This window comes from Nycticebus coucang, chromosome 2, assembly GCF_027406575.1.
Source record: "Nycticebus coucang isolate mNycCou1 chromosome 2, mNycCou1.pri, whole genome shotgun sequence".
In the NCBI taxonomy this organism is placed as follows: domain Eukaryota; kingdom Metazoa; phylum Chordata; class Mammalia; order Primates; family Lorisidae; genus Nycticebus; species Nycticebus coucang.
This window is the reverse complement of record NC_069781.1, coordinates 157,954,273-157,976,654: the sequence shown is the minus strand read 5'-3', so window position 1 is coordinate 157,976,654 and position 22,382 is coordinate 157,954,273. Positions and strand designations below refer to the sequence as shown.

Below are 22,382 nucleotides of genomic sequence, written 5' to 3'. Positions count from 1 at the left end.
TTCTAGAAATATTCACTGTGTTCTGTAATATCAGCCTGTGTTAGTAGTAAAGATAATTTTTTTGTCCTTATGTATCTTGTTCTTTTATCTTCTAACTTAGTTGGTACTAAACTGCAATGGGAAGAGGGTTTCTATATATTACATCACTCAAAAACCTTAGCAGAGAAAAGGAGAGGAATAAGTATTCATCAACACACGGGAAAAGTTCCTTGCTTTGTATAAGCATCACAATTCTAGACATGGAGTCTGATGGCAAAGGAAAATATAGGTCAGTGATCTCATGAGGGAAAAAAGTTACCCCACTGTGGTTTGGAATGTCTGTCTCTAATCCCATAAGACAGGTGCTGCAATTGTATTGGGGGGGTGGGGGGAAGGGAATGGTGAAGTTGAGGGATAAAAGGATATATAAGATAAAGTAAAAAGGAGATGATTAAAATTCAAACAAGGAGGAAAGCCAATATTTTGTGTTCAAATCGTCAATTTATCACAAACAATGAAACTGTGAATAAGAACATTCGCTCTGAAGCTATTATAGAATGCTTGGGTTCCAATCCTAGGTCTGCCCCTGCCTGTTTGCACTTAGATTTTTTTATATCACCTTTCTGAGCTTTAATTTTCTCTCTTGAACAAAACGTAGAATCTGCTGTCTACATAGAGTCATTGAGAAAGTTCAATGACCCAATGCAAATCAAACATCATTCATGGTCATACTAAGAATTTATTAAATGCTATATGGCAGTGTCACTATATGACAGAGGGCAGGTTTGTTAATGGTTATATGTTGAAAGTGAAGATGAAAGGATAGTTGATGCTATGTTTGGGATTCCTTAGCATTAGAATATGACATATCTGTGACCAATACCAATAGTGGCACAACACCTAAGATATACTAAGAAATAAACCCACAATGTTACAACTCTAAATTTTTAAAACAAAATAAATATGTGTGGATTAAGAGAATGGATTATAAACAGTGATGCTATTTCCTATTCCTATAGTTTTGCGTATCCCTCCCACTTCTGCCTAGAATATCTTCTTTTCACTTTATGAACTTTGATTTGAGATCACGTCTCTAAAACTTCTCCTCTCTAAAGCCCAGCCCAATATTGTTAAGCATTAAATTAGAAATTATTAAAGCAAACGCAAGGCTGAAAATAATGATACACATCATACATGTTTTTCTTTAATGACTATTAAAGGAAATATGTATTATATGTATAAAATACCTCATTAGATTTTCTCTTACCACCAACAGTAATTTGTGAAAATCTAAATATTTTGTCCATACATGATAGATACTTTAGTCGCTACATCTGAAACAGATTTTGGAGCTAAATAATGATTGGAGAGCAAACTATATGGAAGGCATGTTGTGCATGCTGTAATCTATTTAGACAAGATGAAAACGTGCTATAAAAACCACCAGGTTATAAAATAAATGAAAGCAAACAATTGCTACAGTATTATAAGTGTCTATTTTTCTAGTATCATGTTGCTTTTTCAGGTCCAAACATTTTCTCTAAGACGTATAAAGATACAACCTCTCCTAATATGATAAGTGTCTCATTCATTGACTTCTTGCAAAATCCTTTAATCCCAAACCGAAACACTTATAAATAAGTGTTAGACTTTAAGAGTGCTTAAGAAAGCCAGCTATACTAAAAAAAAAAAAAAGAAAGAAATTTGAGTAAAACACTGTTTTATTACACAAATGGATACGTAATTCATGAATTTTTTTTTTTTTTTTAAATAGAGTCTCATTATGTTGCTCTCAGTAGAATGCTGTGGCATCAGCTCACAGCAACCTCAAACTCTTGGGCTTAAGCGATTCTCTTGCCTCAGCCTCCCAGTAGCTGGGACTACAGGTGCCTGCCACAATGCCCGGCTATTTTCTTGTTGCAGTTGCCATTGTTGTTTAGCTGACCCCGGGCTGGGCTTGAACCTGAGAACCTCAGTGTATGTGGCTGGCACAGTAAGCACTGTACTACAGGTGCTGAGCCCGTAATTCATGAATTTTTTTTTTTTGCTTCCTGTATTTTGGGAAGCGTGGACCCCTAGACCCCCAAAGATCCTATAACATAGAGGAATTCTGGGCAGCGCCTGTGGCTCAAGGAGTAGGGCGCCGGTCCCATATGCCGGAGGTGGTGGGTTCAAACACAGCCCTGGCCAAAAAAAAAAAAAAATAGAGGAATTCTGATGCAGTTTCTGTAGATCCATAGAAGGTTGATAGAAAGGGCCTCTGAAGACCTATTATTCCTTCAAATAATATTTGATTTTCATGTGTTTGGGTAGTTGTCAGTGATTAAATTTGGCATATAATCCACAATCAAACAAATGAATAAAAAAAGTTAACAAAAATGTTAAGAACTATTATCTGTGAGCCCACAGAGCTCACTGCTACTGAGCTTATCAGGTATACATGATGCAGTTCTGCAGAATATTAAGAAATCCATGTTATTTTCATAAATTGATAGGATAAACTTGCAAATTACTTATAGGAAAATTCATATTGAAAAACAAATACTAATGGCATTGATTTTTATTTATAAATAAGTCTTTCCTACGTTCGTGAAAGGTCCCTATTCTATCTACAAGTGAGTTGAATATGTTTAACCTCCTAATGCCACAGCAGAACCACGTTTCTCTTCCTTGGTTCTGTCAGGTGACTGGTTGTGGTATGGAGAATTGAATAGAAGTTTTTATACATGTCTTTGAATTTTGGATAATTATCTATCTGTTAACCATGAAAATTAAGATCCAACTAAGGATTTCAGATTTGGCATGCATAACTCTCCCACAGGCTTAAGGATTTGCTTCTGGGGTAGAGAGAAAGTGGAACTGCCCAAGAGTCAAAGAATATAGACTTGAAAGAATACCTTTTCTCTCCAACATAGACACTGAAGCTCTCAGTTCTATGCCTTAGTGAGTATGGAATTAAAAAGGGAGTGAGCTTCAAATCCCATGCTCCTAGTTTCAATAGCAATAACTGCACTGTCCTTTCATAAACACCAACTATTATAAAACATCAGGACTGTATTGGCACATAAAACAAAACTAATAGGCAATCAATAGTAGCTTTTCTTGTCAATTTTCTGTCACTCTATTTTATTGACTAGGATTATTCTCATTTAATAGATGAAGAAACTAAGATTTAGGAATCTTAGGTAACCTTAAATAAAGCACAAAGCTAAAAAGTGTCAAAGTCACAATATGAACCTAGGTTGACAGAGAAAGAGAGGAGTGGAGACTGAATTTTGAACATGTCAAGTTGGAGATGTTGGACATACAGGGGTGGATGTTGAGAAGGCAACTGGGTCTGGAATTGGGGAAATTAAATTGGAGACACAGACACAGGAAATATTTTTATGTGCCTTGTAGTGAAAGTGAGGGAAATGGTTAAAATTTTTTAAAGGAAATTGCAGAGGGTAAAAGAAGCATTGAAAGTGCTGTCAGTAAAAAAGAATATCTCATAGACTACTTTAAACAAGAAAAAATAAATAAAAGAGGTAGGAAGGAAAACAAGGGAACCAAATATCAGAGATGCAAAGGAAGTGATAGTTTCAAGATGGGATCGCAACGCCAGGAGAAAGATTGGAAAAGAAAACAAAAAAAGAAGGAAAATACCCTCTCTGACCTTATTCTTCTTCTCCGAAGAGGACTTTGGTGTATTGCTGGGCTATGGAGGAAAGACATGAGAGAAACTGAAGAAGCAGGAGAGAAAGAACCATCACCAGCAAAACAAGCTTATGTATGAAACTGAAATGCATGGAACGAGTTTAAGAGCACAGGAAACAGCTTAGCCTCTGCCAGACAAAGAGGTCATTTTCTCTCTGAGTGTGGAGTGAAATTGAGGAAATAGGAATGTCCACGACATGGAATCAGGCAGGTTCATGGCACACAACCTCCATTCCTGAGTAGGAAGAGGCCAGGACACCAGCTGAGAGCACTGGAACAGCAAGACTGGAGGAAGTGGATGTTCGGGGACACGTACCTCTGAAGATAAAGAACATAATTTTGCAAGACTGTATCATTCTCTCTCAAAGCATAGCACTGACAGTGTAGGAATTGAAAAGGCAGAGAGATGTCAAACAGGTTATTTGGTGCTCACAACTATTCTGAAAAACAAAGCTTCATTATTTCCCCTTTTTAGATAGGAACTGCTGCCTTAAGCTATGTGATGCAGACAGCAGAAGGCAAAGTTGAGTTCTGATCCCATGTCCTTTGCTTTCTGCACTGTACTACCCACATAACCCACATCAAGGATTTCCAATAAAAGTGCTCAGCTTATGTGGAAGATATTTTGAGAAAACATTTGCTTTGGACAGAGGCTTTTAATGATTGTTCTTAGAAAAATGCTATATCTCAAGACAATGGAAATGTCATGTATTGCAAAAAGGTTTGTGTGTGTGTGTGTGTGTGTGTCTATATGGATTTTAATTCTTTTGTGCAAAATAACATCTAACATAGCGGAGCTTGTTTTGCCTTCAATAGTGGCTCCTTTTGTTTGGATTTTATAGGGACATTAGCCATTTCCCTTTATTTACAAAGAATAAAGAAAGAAATATCTGTAGGTTTTAATCATCATTATGTGTCCAAAACCCAACCTAATGGATTTTGAATATTTTTGTCTCCCTAACCCTATCCTATCTGATTCATTTTAAGATGATATCAAAAGTGATTTTTAATTACGAATAGAGGGCAGATTATAATGTACCTTTTTTAAAAAAGGGATTAGAATAAAAAAGCTGATGACTTTTTTAAAAGTCAAACTTTTAGTCAAAGTATTTTTACCATAATGGCTTGTGACACGCATACAATTAGTGTATTGGTCAGGATATGAGACATTAGTTGTTACAATAAACAATCCCCAAATCTCAGTGGTTCAAGTGTATTTGTTGCCCATGTCACAGGGAATAGCTCTCCTGCTAGCTCTTCTCCAAGTGATGGCTCAGGGATCTAGGCTCTTCCTGCACACCATCCACTATATGTGACCACCACAGGTGCCATGGAATGGTGCACCATCTGGAGGAATTACGACCACATCTGTGAGCAGAATATACTTCCACCCTGTTTCATCTGTGAGAACCTCATCATATGATCCCAATCCAACCATAAGGAAGGCTTGGAAATGTAGCCATCCCATATGCCCAGGAAAAGGAATAAGACTGATGGGCATCTAGCTAATCTCATCAACAAGTAGACTATGTTACTGTACAACTTTTTTTATCTGTCATGGTAAACATTCAAAAAGTATGGTTACACGAATACCTAACGTTTCTGGGTAATTACATGCGCTAAATGGAAAAAAATGTATTTTCAGCAACTTAGTTTTCATCATCTCTCGTATTTACAAGTTATCGTTTTCCATCTCTTTCAGCATACCCAGATTGAAGAATGAGGAACAGAGGTTATATGAAAACTTAATATTTACTGAGAATCAAAATGAGGAAACAAAGTCTCAGAAAGATAAATAAAGTATTCAAGGCTGGTAAGAAGTAGAGCTTGGATTATACCAATGACTTTAGGAATCCAACAGCTTTACATGGAATCATAAGCATTGGATGTTTTTTGCATGTTTAAATAGGTTCATTTTAAGGAGTATTAGAGCTTCTTACAGCCTTCAAACAAGCTCCCCTCATGTCCATAATGTTTTTTGCTTAGTTGTCTTTTTTCCACCACATATCAACTTAAATAAAATCTCACTAGAGGAGATATCATTTTTGACCCTACTTAAATGCTGGTCTCACTTTATTATTATCTCTCCCAGAATCGTTTTTACCTATTTACTATTAATATGCAATTTAAAAATGATAAAGTACTATGAGGGCTAAAATCTTATCTCCTGTACCTTGCTGAAAAGTGGGATGATGACAATATCATTCACTCTTCTAGACTCAGGGCTTTCCACAGTGACTAACATCTTCATAAATAAATTAATTAATAAACATGTTAACAAGCTTACTACAGTGCCTGAAACACAGTAATTTGCTATGAATATACCGCAATTACCAATTAGGAAATCAAGGCTTGGAAGGCTTGGTTAAATAAAATGTCTGAGGTACACATCCAGTTAATGATAAATTTCTAACATTGAAGTCCAAGCTCTTTTGCTGCACAGCATAGACTAAAATATCTGTTCTGGTTTTCACAATCTATTTATAAGTGTGTGTTAAATAATGAGTCCCCAATCACTATGTTTGTTCATTAGCAGTAAATATGCTCATTCAGAGATGGTTTTGTGTTTTACTACAACTTTAGTTTTAATGCTAAGACTATAAATACAATTCTATTTGTCTTTAAATTTCCTTTTAGTTCTATGTGGCCATTTGGGGGAACACAAATTCTCTAACACTTGGCTCGCCGCCCCACATCAAACTGGGTGCTTTATGTATCTGCAAATCCTCACAATAGCCCTTTGTGATCATTTTCCTTCTTTCTTTTTCTTTCTTTCTCTCTGTCTATTTATTTATTTATTTGAGACAGAGTCTCACTTTTTCTCCCTCAGCGGAGGGCCATGGCATCATAGCTCAAAGCAACCTCAAAGTCTTGGGCTCAAGAGATTCTCTTGCCTCAGCCTCCGAAGTAGCTGAACTACAGACTCCCACCTCAATGTGTTGTTTGTTGTGAAGTTCTATCAGCCGAATCTATGAAGCCAAACAAACTAAAATGCCATTTTGATAGCAAGCATCCGAGCTTTGCCGGCAAGGATACCAACTATTTCAGAAGGAAAGCTGATGGACTCAAGAAAGCCAGACTTGACACTGGTAGCAAGTACCACAAACAAAACATAGCAGCTGTTGAAGCTTCATATTTGGTGGCACTCAGAATTGCCAGAGCTACAAAACCTCACACCATTGCTGAGGATTTACTGTTACCAGTAGCCAAAGACATTGTTCAAGTTATGACTGGAAACGAATTTGTTACAAAATTGAGTGCAATGTCCTTATCTAATGATACTGTCCTCAGAAGAACAGATGACATGTCTGCTGATATTCTCGATCAGGTAATTCAGAAAATTAAATCTGCTCCACTTCCAACCTTTAGTATCCAGCTTGATGAATTTACAGACGTTGCAAACTGTTCACAGTTACTGGTTTACATGAGGTATATTAATGATGGCGACTTTAAAGATGAGTTTCTTTTTTACAAACCTCTTGAAACAACAACTATTGCACGTGCTGTATTTGACACAGTTGGTTCATTTCTGAAAGAGCCTAAGATCTCTTGGGGAAAGGTTTGTGGTGTTTGCACAGATGGTGCTCCAGCTATGCTAGGATGTCGATCTGGATTTCAACATTTGGTACTGAATGAGCCACCAAAAGTCATCGGAACTCACTGTATGACTCATTGGCAAATATTAGCAACGAAGACGCTTCCACAAGAGTTACAAGAAATAATGAAAAGCGTCATAAGTTCTGTCAATTTTGTAAAGGCGAGCACTTTAAACAGTGGACTGTTTTTGCAACTGTGCAACGAGTTGGATGCGCCAAACAATGCTCTGCTATTTCACACTGGAGTGAGATGGTTGTTGAGAGGAAAAGTTTTAAAACATGTTTTTGAGCTTCGTGATGAACTCAAAATGTTTTTTAATCAGAAAGCAAGACCACAGTTCGAGCACTTTTCAGTGATAAAAATGAATTGCAGAACATAGCTTACTTGGTTGACATCTTTGCCATCTTGAATGAGTTAAATTTATCACAACAAGGACCAAATGCAACATGCCTCAATTTGTCTGAAAAGACCCAATCATTCCAAATGAAACTTAAGCTTTGGCAAAAAAAATTGAATGAAAATAAAATTTACATGTTGCCTACCTTATCTACTTTCTTTGAGGAACATGACATTGAACCAGACAAAAGGATTACGATGATGATTTCTGTGAAAGAACACTTGCACATGCTTGCAGACAAAATTTCATCGTACTTTCCAAATCTACCTGACACCCCATTTGCACCTGCCAGAAGCCCATTCACAGTCAGATTTGAAGATGTTCCTGAGATAGCACAAGAGGAGTTCATTGAACTTATTAACAGCAATGCAGCGAGAACTGATTTCTCTACAATGCTAGTTACAAAATTCTGGATCAGATCCTGTTCTGTCTGAGACTGTGTTGCACCTTCTTCTTCCATTTCCAACAACATCTTTGTGAAACAGAGTTTTCCAGCTTGTTGGTTATCAAGTCTAAATACAGAAGTAGACTTGTTGTGAAAGATGATCTTTGTTGTGCTTTTGCAAAGACTACCCCAAGAATTTCTGACCTGGTGAGAAAGAAGCAATCTCATCTCAACCTTTGCACTGACGTTGGCTTTTTATGCATACCTTCGCAAAATGTAGCAATGCAGTTTGCTGCTGTTGTATTAAGACTGTTACCCATGCTATATCAGGTTTCAAAACAAAATTTCATTTACTTGTAATTAGAAATAAATATTTCACAATATATAATTACATATTGTTTTTGTGATTAATCACTATGCTTTAATTATGTTCAAGTTGTAACAATGAAAATACATCCTGCATATCAGATATTTACATTGTGATTCATAAGAGTAGCAAAATTAGAGTATGAAGTAGCAACGAAAATAATTTTATAGTTGGGGGTCACCACAACGTGACGAACTGTATTAAAGGGTCACGGCATTAGGAAGGTTGAGAACCACTGTCATGGTTCTCAGATCCTAAGGAAAGGCTCCAGGGAGGGTCCTTGGAGTTGTTAAGCACTCATTTTACATAAGAGCCTTCCTGCTTCAATTTTGCAGTGGTTTCTCTTGTAAAGTGATTGTATACAAATATCACAGAGTTAAAATAATAAAAAGTGATTTATAAAGTCACTTTGGGGTATTTTTATTATCATTATCATTACCATTATCGATGGTCATATTGACAACAGATTAAAATGGACTCACCAAAATGATTATAACTACCTATAATATAAAAAAATGGGCATTTTCAATGCTTCATTTTTAGAGAACATTTGTGTTACATTTTTAGGGTAATACGTGCAATACGTTTCTGCTCAGCCATTTGACCGGGTTTTCACTGTGTTACTAGAATTAATTCATTAAATTTATTTCTCTTTACTTTTTATTTTATTTTAATTGACAAATAATAATTGTACATATTCTTGGAATACATAGTGATGTTTTGCTATATATACTGTATGGTTATGAGATCAGGGGAATTAGTTCTATGCACCTTCTCATCTTTGTCTTGAGAACATTCCATACCCTCATTATAGCAGTTTGAAACTATGTAATATGTTATTGTTACCTACAGACAGTCATCCCATAGTGGTATAGAACACTAGAACTCATTCTTCCTATCTAGCTGTTATTTTGTATTGTTTCACTGGCCCCTAGTTCCTAGATTTCCTCTATCCATGCTATACTTGACATGGGCACTAATAATAAAATAAAATTTCTTCCTTGAGAATGTCATTGTTTACTAGGGACACAAAACAGGTACATGAACAGATTGACAATTATTTTAATGGAAACCAGTTTAAGCTAAGTAAGGACAGCGTAGTGTATGCTAAGTGTGTATTACATTGTTGGGCAAGTAATTTAAACTTGCTGTGTCTTTGCACAGAGTAGGCAAATCATATTTCCTATTGATCTTGGTCACTTGATTTGCTTTAGGAAGGGAACTGTTAGGAGACATGACAGCAATAGAGGCTTTACATGAGCTGTGTGCTTGGTTCTCCTTTTTCCCCCATTAGCTTTCTGACGCGTGTTTAGAAAGTGAAATTTTACAGCTTTGCTTAATGAGATTTTACTTACTCTGTCTGAGATGCCTAAAATATGAGATTCAGCATGTGTAAAGTAGATAGTTTTCTAACACCCCACAAACTGTCAAAGCAAATTTAGGAGAAAATATTTTAACACAACTTTTGAAAACCTAGATTTGATCATTAAACTCTTATTAAAAATTAGGTTCCAATTTGAGGATTATGCCTGATATTTTTGAGATAAAAATTTTTATGTGAACATGGGTGCTATGTTAATTAATTGCCTCTAGAATACTTTTCCTGCTTATTTAGAATGTTTGAATAAAATCAAACAGAAACAGACAAATTATCTGAACTGATTAGTAGAGAAGGACATCTGTCTGGAACCTGTGATTTTTGTTTGTTTGTTTTAAACTCAATATGCCCAAGAGGTGCTCTTGGCATGCACTCCTTAAAAATCAGGGAAATTGCATCATTTATCCCTCAGTGTTACTCTTTTCCTCCTCATGTTATCCATGCACATAATAAAATATTAGGGAAAATTTTAAAAAGAAGAGAGAGAGATAAAACATCCCAAAAGGTCAAAAATCAGTGATCCTTTTACAGATGAGACTCCCAGGAAACCGAGATACTTTACTTATAGCCAGGGTCTGAGACTTCTTCTTGAATACTTGGTTTTTGATGACATAAATCAATAATTTCTTTAAGGGAGGTCCTCTAACGACCAAATGCTACCTTTGAAATCAACTAGTCGCCGTTACAGAAAGGGTTTCTAAGCATATTCTTTGGTTATGCATTGTTATTTAATAGGCAAGAATTAAATTAAATTTCAAGGATAATGTTTTCGCTTTAAGACACACTACCTTTGGAATGATTGGGAAAGAGCGGAGAAACAGGAGCTCTTATCTCTTACTGGTGGAAAGAAACCCTGATGCTTTTGGATGTTTGTCCCCTCCAGATCTCATATTAAAATTTGACTCCAGTGTTGGAGATGGGAACTGATGGGAGTTGTTTGCGTCATGAGGCAGGTCCTTCATGAAGAGCTTGGTGCTGTTCTAACTCTTGCTAGTTCCCTGGGAGACCTAATTGTTGAAAAGTGCCTGGCAACTCCCCTGACCCTTGCTTCCTCTCTTGCCTTGTGCTCTCTGCACGTGCCAACTCCCCTTCACCTTCTACCATGAGTGGAAGCAGCCTGAGGTCCTCACAGGAAGCAGCCTGAGGTCCTCACAGGAAGCAGTCTGAGGTCCTAAGGATAAGCAGATGTTGGTGCTATGCTTCACGTACAGTCTGCAGAATCATAAGCCAAATAAATTTCTTTTCTTTACCCAACCTCAGGTATTTCTTTCATTTCAACACAGACTTTCTTACACACTTCTTTAGCTTACAATGTGAAAATTCAAATCATGAATGAAGAAAGAAAACACTGCATACACTTTAACCATTTAATTTTATCCTAAAAATAATCCTTGGTGCTGTAAAGAATATAATCTCAAAAATCTTCATCACGATATTTATTCGTAAATAATAAAATTGCAACCATGATAGATAGTCTAATTATTTGTAAAAATTCAAATAAAGCAGAATGTCATACTCCACAGGGATTTTTCAGAAACTATTTTGTAACACTGAATGGTAGTTAAGGTATAGTAAAGAAGTGAGTTGAAAAATAGGTTACCAAATATGTATGCAACAATCCCCTTTTAAAAACATATCATTAAACATGAAAGAGGGTGGTAAGATTAAAAAAGGTATTAACAAATGTTATCTCTGGACATAGGATTATAAATGGTTTTTGTTTCCTGCTTTGTGCTTTTATTTTTTTCCCTCAAATCTTCTACAATGAATATGGATAGTTTTGTAATTAGATAGCATAATAAATGCTACTTTTAAATTTTCCTAAAGGTTTCTAGACGTCAGCACTGTTAATATTATGGGTTAGATAATCCTTTGTTGTGGGGTCATTCTGTACATTCTAAAACATGTGGCGGCATCTCTGATCGCTACTCACGAGAGCTCAGTAGAACACTGTCCCCCCTACATACAGTTGTGACATTCAGAAATGTCACCAAACATTGCCAAATGTCCCCAGGAGAGAGGAGGTGTGTGTGTGTGTGTGCAAATCATCCCCAATTGAGAATTATTACTTTAAAGTATCCATACGTAAATCAAATACAAAGTCCTTGGGGACTGACAAAATAAGAAATTGCTACTAATGATCACACATTTCTGATCTTCTAGTAGAGTATTAAAGGCAGGAGGTAGGGGGCTATATCAGTTTGTTAAAGTCAATCTCCATGAGGATTTCAAGAAGGAAACACTAGAAATTAGCCTCGTGGCTCCAGTTTTTATTCCTGTATCAGTTCACTGCTCTATTCCAGAGACACTCCATGATTCTGTGAGGTTTGTTTTTTGTACCAAAGACTCTTTTATAGAGCAATGGGACATGAGGAAGTGGGACTGGAGCTCTCTGCTCCTTGTATATTTAATTACCTATAAAATGCAACTCCTGTGTCAGAGATGCTTAAGGCTACTTGTCCAAGATTACGAAACTATAGTTGACTTCGGATTCTGAATTGTCCAAACTATTTAACCATATAATGCTATCTTCTCAATGTTTTTCTCCTCATATGAAAAACATGTATATTAAATGATGTGCTGCTTACCACACAGGAGTACGTGAATTGTGTGCAAAAGTATGCAGAAGACTCTTTCTTATGACCCTCAAAGCACTAAAGAAACATTAGAAATATTTTGAATATCATTATTATTTTTACTCTGTGTTGGAGAAATTTCAACCTCAAGCTAGAAAAATATATCAAATTGCAGTTTGACTGCCTATACAGAAGTAGGACGTTGGATAAGAAATCAGTTTTTAATATGTGCCAGTCATTGTTCCAGATAAATCCACGTGTTTCATTTAAGTGAATGTGAGTGTCAAATGTTCAAAATGAAAGGAAAACTTATCCCAAGCAGTACCTTTTGCAAATAAATGAGAATATTGAAAAATGTACAATAGGGACCTGGAAATTGAAAGACACACAAATTATACTAGTTAACAAAGGTCCAAAATGGTGTTATAATAGTGGTGGGAAGCTGAGGTTTTTTTAATCCAGACACCATTATGAAACACTTCCATTATTACCTTGTTTCTGTTGTAAAAATCTATTAAATCTATTAATAAAATGTGTTTGGTCTATCATGTTAGTATTGTTATAATGAGTCCCCATGAGATCCAACTAAATTATAGTTATATCACCTTGCATTTGAGACTTTAAAATGATGACTTATGCCCTAACAATATTCCTTTATCCTTAAAATAATGCTATGAAATACTCAGGGAAATTTGGTTACTAGCTTTCAGTGCTTATTCATGATAGATACATCAGGGAGCACATACCTAACATGTGTGCTCTTTTTTTTACCTCTACCATCTCCATCGAAAGGGCAAGGATGCTCAGACACAGATATGTGATACCCCAGGACTTGCTACTTACACAAATTGGTATTACAAGTCTCCCAACACAAGAAGCTGCATTCACTCGATTGCATGTCCCTCACAATCTTGATGGCATTGCTTTCAGAAAGCACGAGAAAAACTTCAGCAAGTTTTCCAGACCTTGAAAAATGGAGCAGAAAGTTCCTAAAGTGAGTCTTGGTGGGAGGTCATAAATGTATGGTAATAAAAAGCTAGTTCTAGACCTGGTTCTGAAATCCTTTATTTCTGCCAGCAGACAATCCTCATTCTCAACTCCAGGCTTGTGTGTGTGTTATTCACTGTTTAGAATCCCAATGCAATCCCCACTCTGCACCTCCCACCTCTGCCCCCTTTCACTTAAATATCATCAACCCATCACTGAAGCTCTGCCTTTGAGGCTTTCTCCACATTCCTAGGCTGAAGTTGAGTGCCCCTACCTGTGTGCTCAAGTCTCTTCTTGTTATAAATATTATAAAACTTTAGTTTAGTATAACTGCTAGTAACATTGTCTTCCAGAACAAACTGAAGAAAGGAAGATTGTTTGTCTTGTTTTCCAATATTTTGTATAGTGTCTGGTAAATGACAGATTCCAAATATAGATATATGACTCTAATAAACAACCTAATCCCTGCATTATCTGGCTTTCTGTATTAGTTAGCTTTTGCTATTTATACTAACAACCCAAGATCTAGTGGTTTAAGACAACAATTACTCACTTAGTAAAGAGTTCTGAGAATCTGCTGGGTGATTGCTTTCTTTCTAGGCTGGCTCTGTTAATCTCCGTTAATTCCTGATGAGTCAGCAATTATCTGCAGATTGGCCTAAAATTCTATTTTATTTCATTTTATTTTATTTTATGTCAGAGTCTCGCTCTGTGTACAGTGCCCTGGCATCAGCCTAGCTCACAGCAACCTCAAACATCTGGGTTCAAGCAATCCTCTTGCCTCAGCCTCCCGAGTAACTAGGACTATAGGCCCCCGCCACAATTGTCAGCTAACTTTTCTATTTTTGGTAGAGACAAGGTCAGGCTGATCTTGAACTCCTGAGCTCCTGCAATCCACTGGTCTCAGGCTCCCAGAATGCTAGGATTACAGGGGTGAGCCACCATGCCCGGTTTGGCCTGGGATTCTTCACAAGGTAGTTGCAGGATTCCCGAGAGCACTATAAAAAGGAAGACACAAATGTGCAAGTACTTGTCAGATCTCTTTGTTATCAGAGGCATCCCACTGGCCACAGAAGAACACAAGACCCAGACAAATCATGGTGAGAAGGACTGTCTAGAATGCAGCAACAGTGAGATGTGAATGAATTAGTGGTCAACATGTAGCATTGCCACACTTTTCGTTCTCAATAAATTCTATGATTGATTCTTACATCCCGAATAGAATGTTTCTTTTCTCCAGATACCCCAATGTCTGCCACCATTACAGCTTTCTTTTCTCTCTATAACTATAAGCATGACTTTGCTCACTAATACTTTGAATGATTTACTCTTGAGAGCAAGTCCTGGTGGGAAGAGGAGAGAAAATAAGGTTTCGAGGCTGCTTGATAAATATATTGTGCATTTTCTACTAAGTCATTCTCCAAGAGTGGAAAGAACTCACCTCCCAAGATTTTTAAATACACTTGTTTGCACTATCAAAGCAAAACTCTTACATTAGTTGAAATACGTTGATTTCTTCTTTCCCTCTTACTTACCTCAGCGTCTTTCCTAAACCTCTGATTAAATAAACTTGGAACAATAAAATGTGTGCTTCCAGCAGTGGCTTCTCAGTCACAAATTCCCAGAACAACATGTTTAGTAAAGCTGATTAAAAATAAAATGTGTTACTTTAACCAGCTCCCTGCCCTTTCCTACACATCCTAAATCCCTTTCATTATCTGGCTTTTCTTTCCCAAGAAATTACAGAGGGCTGTTTACACCCTGAAGTCTTTTAAGCCAACTTCAGCTGACCATGTCGGCCTGTGTTCACAGGCTGATTTCAGAGACGCCCCTGAAACACAGAAGGATGTGTTTACTAGAATATGGCTCCCTAGGGACAAGCCCGCCACATCTGTAATTCTAAGGAGAGTATAATGAGGAAAAATTGGTGGCATCCCGAACGGCTCACAGCTGTTCTGGAAGCTGATAAATAAGATGCTCGACAGGAGATCTCTAATTGGAGCCAGTTTGTCTTAAGTAGATACACAATAAGGTGTAAGACTAGGTGTTGGAACACCGATAGTGCTGTTCATGTCTAACTTAGTCTGTCTTGTAAACAGTTCCAATTTCAAATGGTAGTGCCTTCTTTTTACAAAAGGGGAAAAAATGTTCACTTCATCAATTTCTTTTTCACACTAATTAGAGGCAAGCTAGCATGCTTTTTCCTGGTGCTTCTCTTCATAAAACCTCTCATAGTTTATAGCCTGTCTCTTTCTTCCCCTCTTCTTTCTTTTTCATTTTTTTTCTTTTTTCTTTATCCCTTCCTTCTTTTCTTCCTTCCTTCTCTCCTTCCCTTTTTTTTCTTCTTTTTCTTTCTTTCTCTCCCCCAACCCCTGCTATGCCTTTTCTCTCTATTGTCTTCTCTCTTTTTCTTTCTTTCTTTTGGTTTTTCCAATCTTCAGAAGGTCCAGTTCATCAGCACTAAGATCAAAAACATTTAAATTAATGATTCCTAACAGACGCTGGCCACCTAACTTTAATAGTGAGATTTGTTTGCTTGAGGACTATGACCTTGTGACTCTTTTGAGAAAATACCTGTAACATTTTGATTTCCATCTTAGAAATGATCCAATATCAAGGGCAGCGCCTGTGGCTCAAAGGAGTAGGGTGCCGGCCCCATATGCTGGAGATGGCGGGTTCAAACCCAGCCCCTGCCAAAAACCGCAAAAAAAGAAAGAAATGATCCAATAGCTTCTAATAAGAAGACAAAAGACTTCATAGGTAGAGAAAGAATTGCATGTATTCCTCCTGAAATTGAGCTGTCTAAGGCAAATAAAAGCAGCTTCCATTTCTGGAGGAGGGGCCTTCTTTGCATTTGGGTAGGAGAAGGCAAGGGACTTGACTAAGCTCATCTACTACCCTTCACATACCTTGACATTAACACTATCCTCCAGAAGAAAAAAGAAAACCGGCTTAGAGACCATTTGTAGGAGGAGAGGAGAAAAAAATCCAGAACTTTCTCAGCACAATACATACCATAATTCCAACAATGGAGCCCTTTACTAGTTACCATTTAAAGGAAGTGAGAAATCTCTCCCACCATACAATATTTTTGCCATAATTTTGGAAATATTAATTGCCACAGTGACTGACCTTTCTATGGGACCGAATCTATCCTTTCTATCCAGAGTATTTCAGCCCCTCACTTCAAGTTGAAAGATATACAACTCTCATCACCACACTGTCCTCGGATAAACACGAAGTGCTAGAACGGTATTTTCACACCTCCCCAGCCCCCCAGTATTGTGAATGTGGTGGGAATGCTGATCTTCTACACATTTAGATGTATCCAGAACAGAATGGCTATGAGCATGTGTAACTCTTGAACTTGAATGTGGGGTCATGAGAGGCAAGAACAGCATCCTTCTGCCACCAATTCCTCTTTCTCAAGTTCCCATGTGGAATATTGCATGAAAAGGTAGAGAGTGTAAAACTAATTTTGAAGCAGCAACAGAGGCAAGTGTTCATCTATTCATCAAGTGTCAAAGCATCATTTGGGGTCTAGGCACTGCTGGATCATAAATGCTAAAGATGGAGATGCTAAAGGTATAGCAGTGAGAAAGGTATTAATTACCTTCCCTCAAGAGTTTCACAGTCCCATGAACTATAGTCTGGACCCTAAGGACAGAGGAGAAAGGAAAATGCCAGAGGTGCAATTATGCTGTCTTAATAGTCCCTGTCAAAGTAGCTCCTTCCAGTTTAGGAGATAAGTTCTCCTATAAGCAGCTATGAACTTTAAGCAAGAAGGGCCTGCAACCCGTCCATCAACCCTCATTCCCCGGGAACCACATCAGACAGTGTTAATAATTTTAAATACTTATGCAAGCTAGTGCTAATTTCTCTCCTACCTGGCCCAGTTCAATGAGAAAAATGTTGACACCCTTATAAGGAATGGACAAAAAGTTCTTGATCCTGATGAGATGATGGCCTTGACATGATCTTTTAGAAAAGATCACATTTCCAAGGATGGCCTCAACTGAAGGACAGAGAACTCTAACATTGCCTTAGCTAACACACCATCACTGAACCAGCTAATACATGGAAGCCCAGACAGGCCTCGAAAAAAATTTCCCTGATAAAAAAATAAAGTTGTAGTCTTGCCTGTCAAGTGATGAAAAGAAAACCAAAGAGGGAGGAATTGTAAAATTCTGCTCCTGTATTAATCAATAGCATCATTAGCAACTCACTAATAATACTCACTTCCCACTTCTCTAGAAAGAGATTTTTCTTGATACATTCTTCTAAACTGAAAAAAATATGTATACATATGTATCTATATACATATAGTGGAATTTAGAAGAACTAAGTGTCCTTTGACAGATTACTTCAATTCTGTGAAAGGAAAATATTGCTTCATTGGTAAAATTTTTTAAAAAGCCTAAACATAGACTGCCTAACTCATAACTCACAATGGGTAAAGTTCAAATATAATTGTCACCCTAATATGTATTTAATGGTTTCTTTACATCAACAGAACTATTTAATTTAATGCAATAAAGAAAACTACAACATACACATTATTATTGTACCCATTTAAAAGTGAAAATGCTAAAATTAATAGAAAATACATAGCATGTATAATGTAGTCAATAGCTAATACATAGCAAAACAGATATTAGAATATTGTTTCATGAACTTGTATGCATTGATTACTATGAGGGCCACGCTCTACCTTTAATAAAACAGCAAATCAAATGTTGGCTCCACTCTAATTTTAACATCCTCTGATGAGTTAAAATTAAAACAAGAACACAAGGACATTCATTATTAATTGCATACTCATTCATTTTTCATTTGGATAGATATAATCAAAAGCCAAGTGGTGACTTCCTTGTGTATTCATTTTTATACTATGCTCATAACTCTGTTAATAATGCAAATATTTATTATGGGCATCCCTGGAGAATCAAAGGTGCTCAAGGAAGGGATTTCTAAATATCACGATCCACCACCGAGTTAAAGCGCCGGGATACTTCTACCGTTTAAAGGGTCAGAGCCACAGGGTCTGCCAGAAGGGTCACTCAGTACAGAAAGAAGGCATAAGGTTATGCAGTTTCTGGAATAAAGCAGCAGCAGGTATAATCTTCACCAACAGAGAGAGCGGAGGCATGAGGAGAGTTTCTCCAGGGTAACTAAAACTACACCACAGGCCAGAAAAAGCACCAAAGACAATTATTACACAATGGACTTGAACACTATAAAGATCCAGCTTTCCATTAATTCAATTCCATTTTAATAAATATTTGAGTGTTTGCTACAAACAAAACACCATTCTAGGTTCTGGAAATTTTAAAAAACAAATAAATAAATGTAGTCCTTCCTGTAAGAATCTTTTGTAGTAGAAGCAGAGAAAGTTTAGGTCATATGAAGGAGCTATATACTCTTGCTAAGGACTTTGGGCTACAAACTGAAAGAAATATTAGTAAGTCTCTAAAAGGCCATGGTCACATGTATAAACACAGATGTGTGCATCCTATAAATATATGTATATATATTTTTAAGAAGAGCATGTAATTATCTGTGAAGTGTGCCAGCCTAGATATATGGATTCCCCTTTATTACAAGGCTCTGCCACCCCATGAAGACTGCACTGTGACATCCCAACCATGCAGTAGACACAGCGGACCTGAGGTCCCCGGGAGATTGAAAACTACTAGAAATCATGATTGATTGATGTGAGATATAAAATAGAAAGAAACATTTAAAATAACTCTACCCTTTTCATTTCTGGTAACTGGGAAGATGAAGTAAGGAAAAAAAAAGAAATAAGAAATGAAGGAGAAATATTAAATTATTGCTTATTGGGACAGATTTTGAATTCCAAGTTGTAGCTAAGTGTTATGTGCCTAGTGGCATTGAAAAGATGTCTGTGGATATCTGGGTAGATCATAAAAGATTTCCAACAAGTCTGACTTTGTTCTAAAAATCTGTTCCTTTCATTTTTATTCTAATTAATTTTTACAACTCTCAAAAGCCTTATTAGCAGGGGCTCCATGTCCTGCCTTTTGAGGTTCCATCACTTTTTTAGTCTTTTAAGGACCATAAGGACTTAGTCCAAAAGAAGAAACTGATCACAGTTCCACATGCCAAGCAAAGGGTATGATGAGATGGATATACTTTATTTATCACACCTGTGTGGTACCCCTGGTACCTGTTGGGCTGAGAGATGATTTTCTCCACTACCAGTAAAGGTCTTCATTGATACAGATCTCAGAACAAGCATGCACAGCAAGATGATTCCCCTCCCTAAAAGCAAGTCTTACCAAAGACTGTAAGGGAATTCCAAATAAGGCTCTTCATTGAATACACTCTAACATTCTCAACTTTTTTTCCTCTAAGCCCAGTTGTGCCAGAGTGGCTTATTACCAAATAAATGATCATATCAGCCTCATGTTGCTTCAAAACTGTCCTCCTCCAGAAAGTCTGGCTTCTTGAGCTGTTCCAAGTGTCCTAGTCCATGTATCCCATGTTCTCTTGAGGAGTATTTCTCTCTCCGTATCAGTAATCTTAGTTTGAGCTGTCCTAGTTTAACACTGAAGCAACAGCTTACAGAGAAGCCAAGGAAGAAGTGGGCTGGCTTTCAATCTCTTACTCCCAAAAGTCCAAGGGATTTTTTTCACAGCTTTGCATACAGTTCACAGACGGTGACATCTATGATCAAGCCAGAAAAGTTCCAGATCCACTATCATTCTATGTCAAAGACTCCTTATAGTATTATTTTTATCACTAAGAGAAAGTAGAATGAATCCTAGTGGAAAAACAGCATGAACTTCTGTAACTGATATAAACCAAATGCTATTTCAAGATATTTTCCTTCTGGTCATAAACTGGGAGGAGGACAGTCCAATGCAAAAATTGTTTCTATTTATTTAATTGTGTTATTTTTGCCAATGGATTTGCCGGTTATGGAAGACTGTGGTCTCCAATTTGTGAGCCTGAACAGAACACTTATCCCTGCTAGTCCACAGTAGTACAGGCCCCATTATGCAACGCATATATTAAACAATTAGCAAAACAAGGACTAGCATTTAATGAGCAGCTGTAATATGCTGAGCACTGTCCCCAGCAATCCAGAGGCACTGATAAAAGGTTTCCAAGAGCACGTTTGTGTGTTGGCAGTAGAAGCTGACTAGATTAAGAAGGAAGTACATCTTTTATAAAAACTGCCTGAATCTTGACAACTAAGTCAGCTCCATCCTATCTTTAAGAAAAATAGCCTTGTAGTATACAGTAGAGAGAGCAATTCTGCACAGAAGATGGGGAAATGGGCTTGTTAAATGTAGACTGTGCCTCAGAAGGATATTTCTTAGAGATTTTTGGCTTCTCAAACTACAACGATAAAGCACAGCACAATAAAATTTCTGGAAGAAAGGGCTAACATATGGTGTCCATTAACACTTAACATTTAAAGACTGAGACCTTTTGTTTCAGTAAATACCCCATAAATCTCCTAGGCAAATCATCTCCATTTCCTAGGTCTTCTGAATTTTCACTTAGCTCTTCTATGAAGCTGTATTTGTAAGGTGTGGGCCATCTGAGAGCATGAGTCTTCCATTCAAGGAACATCTTTTGTGTCAAGTCTAATCTACCTTCAACAAAGCAACAAATTCCTATTTAAAACTAGTTAGCTCAATACTCCAGAGATCAAATTTAATTTCCCTTTAGTCGCTCTCACACTGTCACAATTCTAATTATGACACTGTTGGGAATACTGGCTTTCTTAAAAAGTGTAAAATACACCATAAAAATTTATGAAGCAAATTATTGCAGGTATAACTATTTGAGGGTGCAGTGGTCTCTTTGTAACTCAGTTTCCTCAACCAGTGCCCTTTTACACTTCATTTTATGGTCAATGTGATGCCTCATTGAAAAAAGAATATTAAAAATAATTTATAAGATTAAATTGCTTCTCAGAAGGCACATTTTCTCTTTCTCATTTTATAAAAATCCCTCTTTAATTTGTCTCCTATGGCATCCCTAGTATGAACTTAAAGATTTAATGGAAGAGGGATTGAAGGTTAATATCAATGAAATGATTAATTTTATAACTGAAGATTGGCTTGTTTGATTAGAAGAAAATTTCAGTGGTCAATTATCTCTGGACTCTACTTTGTGTAAAATACTGGCCAACGTGTAATTTTCATTCATCACTTACCAGTGTGAATTGGGAAAGGCACCTTTATGATAATTTTTGATATATTAAAGGTTAATACCAAATAGAAATAGTGTTGCCCACTTCACAAAGACAGAATGATGCTTTTCCTTAAAAAGCTATATTTTATTATTTAGACTTTAAATCATAGCTCTCTGAATATACAAAACCATACTGGCCATGTATTCACTCATTTCTGCTTATTAAACACGTCCTATCCACTGTCTGTTGTCAAAAAAATATGCAAATACATAGAAAAATAAGAATAGACTTTAGTATTTAAAATTAGAGATTGTATTTCAGGCTTTCTTTAAAAATATCAATAAAATGTTCAGAAACAAAATGGACAAAAATGACAATGAAGTGACCCCCTTATCTATCGACACAAAGTTGTAGCTTTTGGGGGGTTTTCTTTGACGAATGCTAAGAAGCATGTGAATGATTTGAGGCCAGTTATAAAGAAACCTAGAATCAGAAACAGTAAGGGAACTTAATCTAGAGGGATTTAAACAGATGGCCCCTAAATCCTAGGGAGAGCAAATGATATGTCTTAAGCTTATGTTAATAAAAAACAAGTGATAGAACTGGCCTGGAACTCAAATAAAAAAATTTCATTTGAAAGTCTTTCACAACTCGAAACTTCTATGCTTTGTCAATGCTGATTGAGTGTTATCACAGGGAAAAAGTTAAATAAAAAAAGTAAATTAGTTGTGCATATTAATAGGAATTATTTCATATATATTAGTGGAGAGAGAAATAGAGGATGAATCTGCTATGCAATAAGCAGTGAGTCCCTCCCTTTGAAGAAACTTACTATCTTTTTGGAGAT

General features: G+C 36.7%; 1 pseudogene; it reads left to right on the top strand.

Moving 5' to 3' along the window:
* Positions 1-3,691: 3,691 nt before the first annotated feature.
* Positions 3,692-10,726, top strand: LOC128560726 (protein ZBED8-like; annotated as a pseudogene).
* Positions 10,727-22,382: the final 11,656 nt, after the last annotated feature.